This window comes from Heterocephalus glaber, unplaced genomic scaffold (genome assembly GCF_053883595.1).
Source record: "Heterocephalus glaber isolate CG9 unplaced genomic scaffold, H.glaber_assembly_v1.0 deba00001461, whole genome shotgun sequence".
NCBI classification, from domain to species: domain Eukaryota; kingdom Metazoa; phylum Chordata; class Mammalia; order Rodentia; family Bathyergidae; genus Heterocephalus; species Heterocephalus glaber.
This window is the reverse complement of record NW_028258308.1, coordinates 47,726,603-47,735,411: the sequence shown is the minus strand read 5'-3', so window position 1 is coordinate 47,735,411 and position 8,809 is coordinate 47,726,603. Positions and strand designations below refer to the sequence as shown.

The 8,809-nt window shown below is 37.6% G+C and overlaps 1 pseudogene; it reads left to right on the top strand.

The window, feature by feature from the left end:
* The first annotated feature begins 377 nt into the window (after positions 1-377).
* On the top strand, positions 378-1,322 carry LOC101698994 (olfactory receptor 2M2-like; annotated as a pseudogene).
* The last annotated feature ends 7,487 nt before the right edge of the window (positions 1,323-8,809 follow it).

Here is an 8,809-nt window from a genome sequence, read left to right as displayed (position 1 = left end):
TTGTGCCAACCAAATGCTGACCAAAGCTACTTTTATTCATTAACAGATGTACAAAGGATGTTATCATTACTCTTTGCCTGTGGAACATATGGTTATTGCAAAAACTGTATCCACAAAAATAATATTACATATTGTCATTCTATGTTTTCAACTGAGAAAATGGATGCTCAGAGATGGTATTTGGAACAAGTTCCAAAATTTCCTGAGAAACTTTTGAGTACAATAATTTTCATTTTGAATTTGTGCCTATTAAGCTTTGAGTCCCTTAATTCTGGTTTTATTGTACTGAACACTGACCTACAAAAATTTCTAGAACCAGATATTTTGTAAGGCACTGGGTAAAAGTTTAAAAAAAGAATAAACTGATTTCACTTTTCATGGTACTAGATAAAGTGGCTTGGGAGAATCTGACCTTCAACTCTGACTTCCTGCTGGCAATCTTTGATCACAACCCCTTCCACAACTTCCTCTTCACCCTGGTTCTGGCCATCTCCAGAGTGGCCTGCATGGGGAACAAAGCCACAGTCCTCCTAATCTACCTGGCTGTCCAGCTGCACACACCCATGTACTTCCTCCTCAGGCATCTCTCCCACATGGACCACATGCTCATCTGCACCACTGTACCTAAGATGGTAGTCAACTTCCTGTTTGGTAGACAGGTCATTTAAATGGCTGGTTGTGACACACAAATATTTTTCTATTCATCGCTGATTGGAGCTGAGTGTTTCCTGCTGGCTGTCATGGCTTACAACCACTACATTGCCATTTGCCACCCTCTGAGATACACCAATCTCATGAGTCCCAAAATTTTGGGAATTATGGCTGCTTCCTCCTGGATCCTGGGCTCTAGTGATGGAATCATTGATGCTGTAGCTACATTTTCCTTCTCTTATTGTGGTTCCCTGGAAATAGCCCACTTTTTCTGTTACTTCCTTTCATTGCTAATCCTCTCATGTAATGACACATCCACATTTGAAGAGATTCATTTTATTTGTTGTATTGTGATGATTGGTTTGCCTATAGCAATTTCCATTTCTTCTTATACTCATGTTATTCTGGCTGTCATCCCCATGGGATCTGGCAAGGATCACTGCAAAGTTTTTGCCACCTGCTCCTCCCACCTGATGGTGGTGGCCATGTACTCTGGAACAGTGATGTTCATGTACATCCAGCCTGTGACTGACAATTCACTATCCCAGGACAACATAGTGTCTGTCTTCTACACCATCCTCACACCCATGGTGAATACCCTCATCTACAGTCTGCAAAACAGAGAAGTTAGCAGTGCCTTCATGAAGGTGTTGAGGTGGAGCAAGCCTTGAGAATGTGTTGTCTAGTTATCTCTTTGCTTTCACTTATACTACATTCTTTTAAATAATCCTGTTTTTACATTCAGTCCTGAACAAAATACTCATTCTGTATATGTTTTTGGTATAACAAATTTTTAGGCAAGTATATAATATTTTCATATTACTTTAGGTTTGGAATGCCATCAATGTGATGTTAGTTTTATAGCAAAAGGGAATGTGAGAGTCATGGGGTCAGGTAAGCCTCCACCCAGATGTTAGAAGAAAGCCTGGGAGGCCAAAGAGCATGACCCTGAGACGGCATCATGTGATGTTATGAGAGACAAGAGAAAAGTGAAGTGGAGTGACCAGGAAGTCAGAAGTGCCAAAAACATGAATCAGCAGTTGGGAAGCTCCAGTATCTGAGTGGAGACCACAAGGGTTGGGCTGCCCTAATCCTATGGAGTTCATCACTCACCACAACTTGCCCAGGTGCTGGGAGGTGATATAGGATGTAATATTTGCCCTGCTGTGTTTGGCTCTTGCTTTGGTCTGCTTCTTTTCTATTCTTCTATTTCTTCCATTTGGAACAGGAATGTTTACCCTGTGCCATGGTATGCTAGCAGTGTTTAACTTTCGTTTTGATTTTGACAGAGGCTCACAGTTATGATTTTGTCTTGATTCTCAGATGAGACTTTGGACTTGGTCTTTTCAACAGTGATGGAACTATTAAAATTCTGGCAACTTGAAGAAGGACTAAACACATTCTGAATAAAGAGATAGACATGAGTATTTGAGGGGCAGGGTTGGAATGTTATGGCTCAGATAAAAAATGTCACCCATGTGTTCAGAGTTTGGGCTTTTGGAAGGTGCTTGTTGACTCCAGAGCAGATGATGCTGCTAGTAAGAGAAGCAGTTTATTGGTAGCATGAGTTGAATGGATGAATCTCCCTACCTGGCTATTCCTTTTTCTCTCTGGATTCTTGCTGCCTCAATGCTATCAACTTTTCTGCATGGCACGTCTTTCCACCATGTGCAGTTTCTACCTTGGAGCCAGCCAACCAGGGGCTATGTCCATGCATCAAATTCATCTTGTCCTCCTTTAGGTTGCAGGTGTTTTGCATTTCATCCCAGTGATGAAAAAGTGACTTTCTAAATTAATTAAAATTATTGGAAAGGAAAGTTTATTGAGACACTATCTAAATATTAACCATGCCAAAGAGAAGACCGGCTTCTGTCTTTTTATGCAGTCTGGTCAATTCCCACCATGTAGCAGATTTCAATTATGCAGGGAAGTCTTTCCCAACCTCTCATGTGAACTCACTTCTACTTTCAACCCAGTATTACCAATAATTTAACATCTTCCTGCATTATTTGTTTATATTTATGTCATACATGAAACATAAATGTGTATTCAACATGGATTAGAGGGTGTATATTTTGAAGTTTCTAAAGTTACTTCCAATAATAAAAATTATTATAAAATGTTATTTATAGAAATGATTATGACCACTTGGCTTATCATGAAAAACAATCTCTCTGTACTTTAGAGTTTTGAATGGATTTAGGATATTGAAGTAGCCAGGACAGTGCAACCAAAGACACCAAGAAAGCGGACTTCTTTACCTGCCTCAGAAGTTAAGGCAAAGACAATGGCATAAGTGTTTGAAATGAGGCAGTGTGTGTTTTTTCATAGTGTTTCTTTTTCCTGTCAGTATCCACCATACATTCAGATCATAACTTTTAAATCTGTAAGGTGTTGAAACCTACACTAGTGGGGTCCCCTAGGGGTCCTGCACCCTAACCTGTATTCTTTCCATGATTCACACCATCTCCACCTGCTACACTGCTCTGCACTCAGTGCTGATCTTCTCTTCCTCCCACTGTTCTCTGCTTGGAAATCTCTGGGGATCCCCAGTCTCTGCACTGCACTGTACAAGTCCAGCTCTCTCCTCTGTCCCAAGCTTAGTCCACAACTGCACAATTTGATTCTAACTTCTAGAGAAACACGAAAGTACTTGCACCTTTAAACAACTGCCATACTTTGATCCATATATGATTCAAAACATAAAATATTAATTATACAGAATACATTCACCAAAGTGCGAGAATAATCATTATTTAAAATTTTGCAACATTCTGAGAAACTGCCTTATCCTAGGCCAAATAATTTCACAAATATTTAAACATTTTGCTGCATGGAATTTGTGTTTATTGACAAAGTACATCAAAAGTTAAAAAATAGAATATTACAGATAATGAGGGTGATAGTTCTTTGCCAAAGTGGAACAGCTCAGTGTCATAACCAAATTCCACAGTTGTGAGGCACAGCTGATTGTTACGGCTCAGTGTGGCAGTTCTGGGTCACAGCTCTCACAAAATGAAGCCTCTAGAACACAAAGGTCACTCAAAGAATTGGAGGAAAAACATTAATTACTCTGGTGGGCTCAGAGGAGTTCATACTCCAAAGTCTGAGTGTTTCATCAGAAATGGGAGCTTCCTTTTATAGGGATCTACATGGTAGGTGAGCATGCTCACTGAATTGGGGGCGGGGAGATCTACAGAACATTCTTGCAAAGGGAAAGAGCTTAACAGAACATTCCTGAAGGGTCACATGGTCACAAAACATTTTGATGTATTGGGTAGGAGTGGCCACATCAGTAGGTGTGTAGGAGGCAGGTGAGTGCATTCACCCCCTCTAGGTAGATGAAGGATGTGCTGGGTAAGATTTGTGCATGAGGAGGAGGGAATCACTGCCAATCTGCCAGGGGCTGTGTCCTGAGGAACCTGGCAGGAGCTTTGACCTTCAGTAGAGACTCAGCCAACTCAGCATGGCTGGACTTCAGCTGTGCTGTTCTTCTCATCTGCTTTTCTCTCTTGGCAGAAGAACTTCTTGGTAGACAGATCCCCTGAAAGCTTGCAGACTGAGAAAAAAATGTGAATAATGTGAAAGTGATTCTTTAATAACAAACAGCATTACCCCATGTATTAGAAAAAGCAAGTTTTTATTTAAAGACATGTGATTCTCATTTGGTTACTAGAGCTTTGTGGTCTATTTAAAAGTCAGATAATGTTCACCTCCAGCTTTGTTTTTTATTTCCAAGTAATTTTCATTTATTTGAATTCTTTTTGTTTTCCATATGAATTTTAGGATTGTTTTCTCTATTTCTGTAAAAAAATATCACTGCAGCTTGGCGGACTCTAGGAGAATTTAATAAAAACATTTTGTAAATGGGTGCAGCACCATTTTCAGTGCTCCTTGGCATTGAGAGAGATCCAATTGTTTGGGTTCAGGTGAAGGAACAGCAGTGGCATTCTAGGCTAATTGTAACACCACGTGGATTCTGGCTGGTGATCTTATTGGAAGGGAAAATGCTGCCAAGAATTCAGAGACTCCAGAGCTCAGGGCTCCATAACCAATATTGAAGCTTCAGAAAGGAGTAGGATTGGCAGCTGTCACTAGAAACCTGGTCCTGCAAGGAACCTTTTATGTGTGCATCTGCCTGTGGACACATACATCTCATTGGTCTGCTTATTTGTTTTTGGATCATCGTCATACTGTTCTAATAGAGTTTGGTAGATTACTGAAAGAATGTTTCTACTTATATAATTTATGAGCAAGAAATATTTGTCTTAACTTTCTGACAACCTATTGGGCAATGAGTTGTCTTTGTCTAGGTAAAACAGTGTCTTTTACATAGACACTGGATGGGAAGTTGAGGGACAGAAATACCTATAAGATGCTCTCTTTTACTGAAATTACTGAGATTATTGGGGAGAAATTTTCTCCTAAACCTGATTTTTTAATGCTAAATGAAAAGATGGAATCTGTGAAAAAAAATCTATATTGTTCATTGGGATGTTACTTCTCTCTCACAGGTTGTTTTTTTCACATGTATTGAGTATATTGTCTCACATTCTATGCACCCACTCATAGAATTCCCTGTATTATGCATTCACATCTGGTAAAGAAATGTACTAAAGATTTAGTATAAATTGTTATCACCAAGGTGCTATTATGATACTGTGCAATATTATGATAGTATAATGTTAATATCCCATTATAAATGTGAATTTATTGATACTAACCCAAGTAGGATATGATGAACAGAGGTAAAATAACAAATTTTCAGAAAGCTTAATTATATTAGACATATAAACAAACATATGTGCACTTAGAATAGTTTCATTTACCTTCAGAATTAAAGTTTTAATCTACATGACAACAAGCTCCATACATCTATTATGTTACTTACATTATCTTTCTCTGGTTTTCTGGGAGGAAATGGAAGTCAGTTATTGTATATATTGAGAGATATCAAAGTGACTATGTAACTCTTTCTATATATTAAGAAAATAATGTAAGAGCTGCTAAAATATATATCCTCAGTGAAGCGCTAATTGATAACTTACTTAACTTTGTTCCACAGAAAAAGAGAAAAAGAAAATTTTTCTAAACATAAAATGAATGTATATTTATTTTTTCATTGAGTTTATTGGTACAATTTATGTGCACAATATGATCACATTCATCATAAGGAATTTGTACCTGTACATGACATATCTTGATTCTTATTTTTCCCATCACCCTTCCCTCACTTCCACCCTCCAGCCCTCCCTATTTTCAGAAGGTTTGTTTCCATTATTTTCTTCTTTTCTCATTTTTTCTTTCCCTTCTTTCCATTCTCTCACTCCTTCTCAAGTTCCTCTTCCACTTTGAGCACTTTCTTCTTATTTCACAATATATATTGTATATTTTAGACCTCATTTACCTTTGTTTCTCACAATAGAGAAACAATTTGGTATTTACACATATGTTTCTTATTTATTTCACTTAAGAGGATGGTTTCAAGGTGCATCAATTTAGCTATAAATGACTCTAGTTTATCTTTCTTTATGGCTGAGTAGTACTCCAATTTATAAAATAACATCTTTATCCAATCACCAGTTGATGAGCATTTGGGTTGTTTCCAACATTTAGCTATGAAAAATTGTGCTTCTATAAACGTGGTGTACATGAATCCCTATGCTATGATGCTTTTAATTCTTTGGGAACATACCAAGAAGGGGGATATCTGGGTCAAATAGAACCTCTAGTTTTAGTTTTTCAAGGAATTTCCAAACTGATTTCCACAGTGGTTGGATGTAGGGGACAGGGGAAGGGGACGTTACCAGAACCTCTGCAGTTAGTCCTGGTCTCCTGTGAGCCACGGCAGCACATGGCGAATTACAGGAAAGGTAGAAAAATGAGACTGAGAAGAAGCTGAGCTTTGGGTCTGATCAGTGCTGCTCTGGGCAGCAAAGACAAAAGCCCCCAGCTTACCACACCTTTTATTCAGTACATCGGGAGAAACAAATGTAACAGATGACTTGTAGAGAGTTCAATAGTTCACATTGGGATAAACAAGGTGTAACGGAAGGCTTGCAGAGAGTTTAGTACATCTCCGGCAAACAAGATGTTAATCAGTCCAAGAACAATGAGGAACTGAGCAGATGTTTGTTCTCCCAGGATGTTTCTTGTCCTGGAGAATCACAGCATCACTGGATCACTGAAGTCTCAGTTGTGACCGGAGGCCAAACTGGAGTTATTCTGTAGCTGGGCTGTAGGCAAGAGAAATAGGCTAACCAAATGATTTATCCCTAGAATTATGTAGCATTGCTCCCAACAGTTGGACCAGTCTGCACTCCCACCAACACAAGTGAAGGGTTCCTTTTTCCCAACAACCCCACCAGTATTTGTTATTGGTTGATTTCTTGATAGCAGCCATTCTTTCAGGAGTAAGAAAGTGTTGTTTTCATTTACATCTCATGAATACAAGTGATGTTGAATGTTTTTTCATATATTTATTTGCTATTTCTACTGCTTTATCTGAGAAATGTCTATTCATTTCAAATTGGGTGTTTAAATTTGTGGGAGTCTGATTTTTTTAGTTTTTTATGTATTCTAGATTGTAGTCTTTTGTCTGAAGAACAGGTAGAAAATTTTTTTTCCCACATTGTGGGTTGTTTCTTAGCTTTGTTTTTTGTTTCACTCACTGTGCAGAAGCTTTTTAATAAGATGAGATCCCTGTTGTCTATTCTTTGTGCTAGTTCCCATGCTACTGAGGTTTTGTTCATAAAGTCTTTTCCTATGCCAGTGTCTTCAGGAGTTCTACTTCACCCATCTTCCAAGAGATTTAGTGTTTCTATTTTAATATTTAGATCTTTGATCTATTTCAATTTTAGTTTAGTGCATGGTGAGAGATATGGGTCTAGTTTTAATAGTCTATTTAGCATGGTGAAGCTCAGTTTTTCCAGCAGCATTTATTAAAGAGTCTATCTTTCCCATAGTGAGGGTTTTTGACTCCTTTCTCAAAGATGAAGTGGCTGAGTGTATCTGTTAAAAAATAGTCCATGCATCCGGAACTCAGAAAAAAAGCAGAGGTAGATATTATATTTGCAGACAAAGTGGATTTCAAGCCAAGACTAATTAAGAGAGATGAAGAAGGTCACTATATCTAGTAAAAGGACAAATCCAAGAGGAAGAGATGACAATCATAAATATATATGCACCAAATAGCAATGCACACAACTATGTAAAACCAATACTAATGGACATGAAAAAGCAAATAAGCACTAATACAATTGTAGTGGTAGAACTCCATACCACACTGTCATAAATAGAAAGATCAACTAAACAAAAAAATCAACAATGAAATACTGGAAATGAACCAAGCTCTTGAACAAATTGACTTAATATGTCTACAGAGTGTTCCACCCCAACAAATTAGAATACACATTCTTCTCATTTTCACATGGGACATTCTCCAAAATAGACCACATGCTAGCTCATAGAACATGCTTAAATAAATGCAAAGGCATTTTAGTTATCCCATGCATATTATCAGATCATACAGCAATGAAATTATAGATCAATAGTAAAAGAAACCACAAGAACTTTGTAAACATGTGGAAATTAAATAACATCCTCTTGAACAAAGAATGGGTCACAGATTAAATCAAAGAAGAAATCAGACAGTTTCCACAATTAAAACATAATGACAATATAACATATTGGAATTTATGGGACACAATGAAAGCAGTCCTTATGAGGGAAATTCATAGCAGTGAATGCCCTATTAAGAAAACAGAGTTAACTCAAATAAACCACCTAATGGTAAACCTAAAACTTCTAGAAAAAGAAGAGTAAGACAAACACAAAGCTCATGAAAGGGAGGAAATCATAAAGGTCAGAGCAGAAATTAATGCAATGCAGAACAGGAGAATGGTACAAAAATAAATCAATAAATTGAAGAGTTGGTTCTTTGAAAGATTAAATAAAATTCATAGACACTTAGCCAACCTTATCAAAAAAAGGAAAGGGTCAAATCCTTGCAATTTGGAATGAAAAGGGTGAAATTACAATAGCTCCTACAGAAATTTGGAGACTCATCAATACCTACTTCAAGAACCTGTATCCTAATAAGAAGGAAAACACAGAAGAAATGCACAGTTTCCTAGACACATATGAATTACCAAAGCTG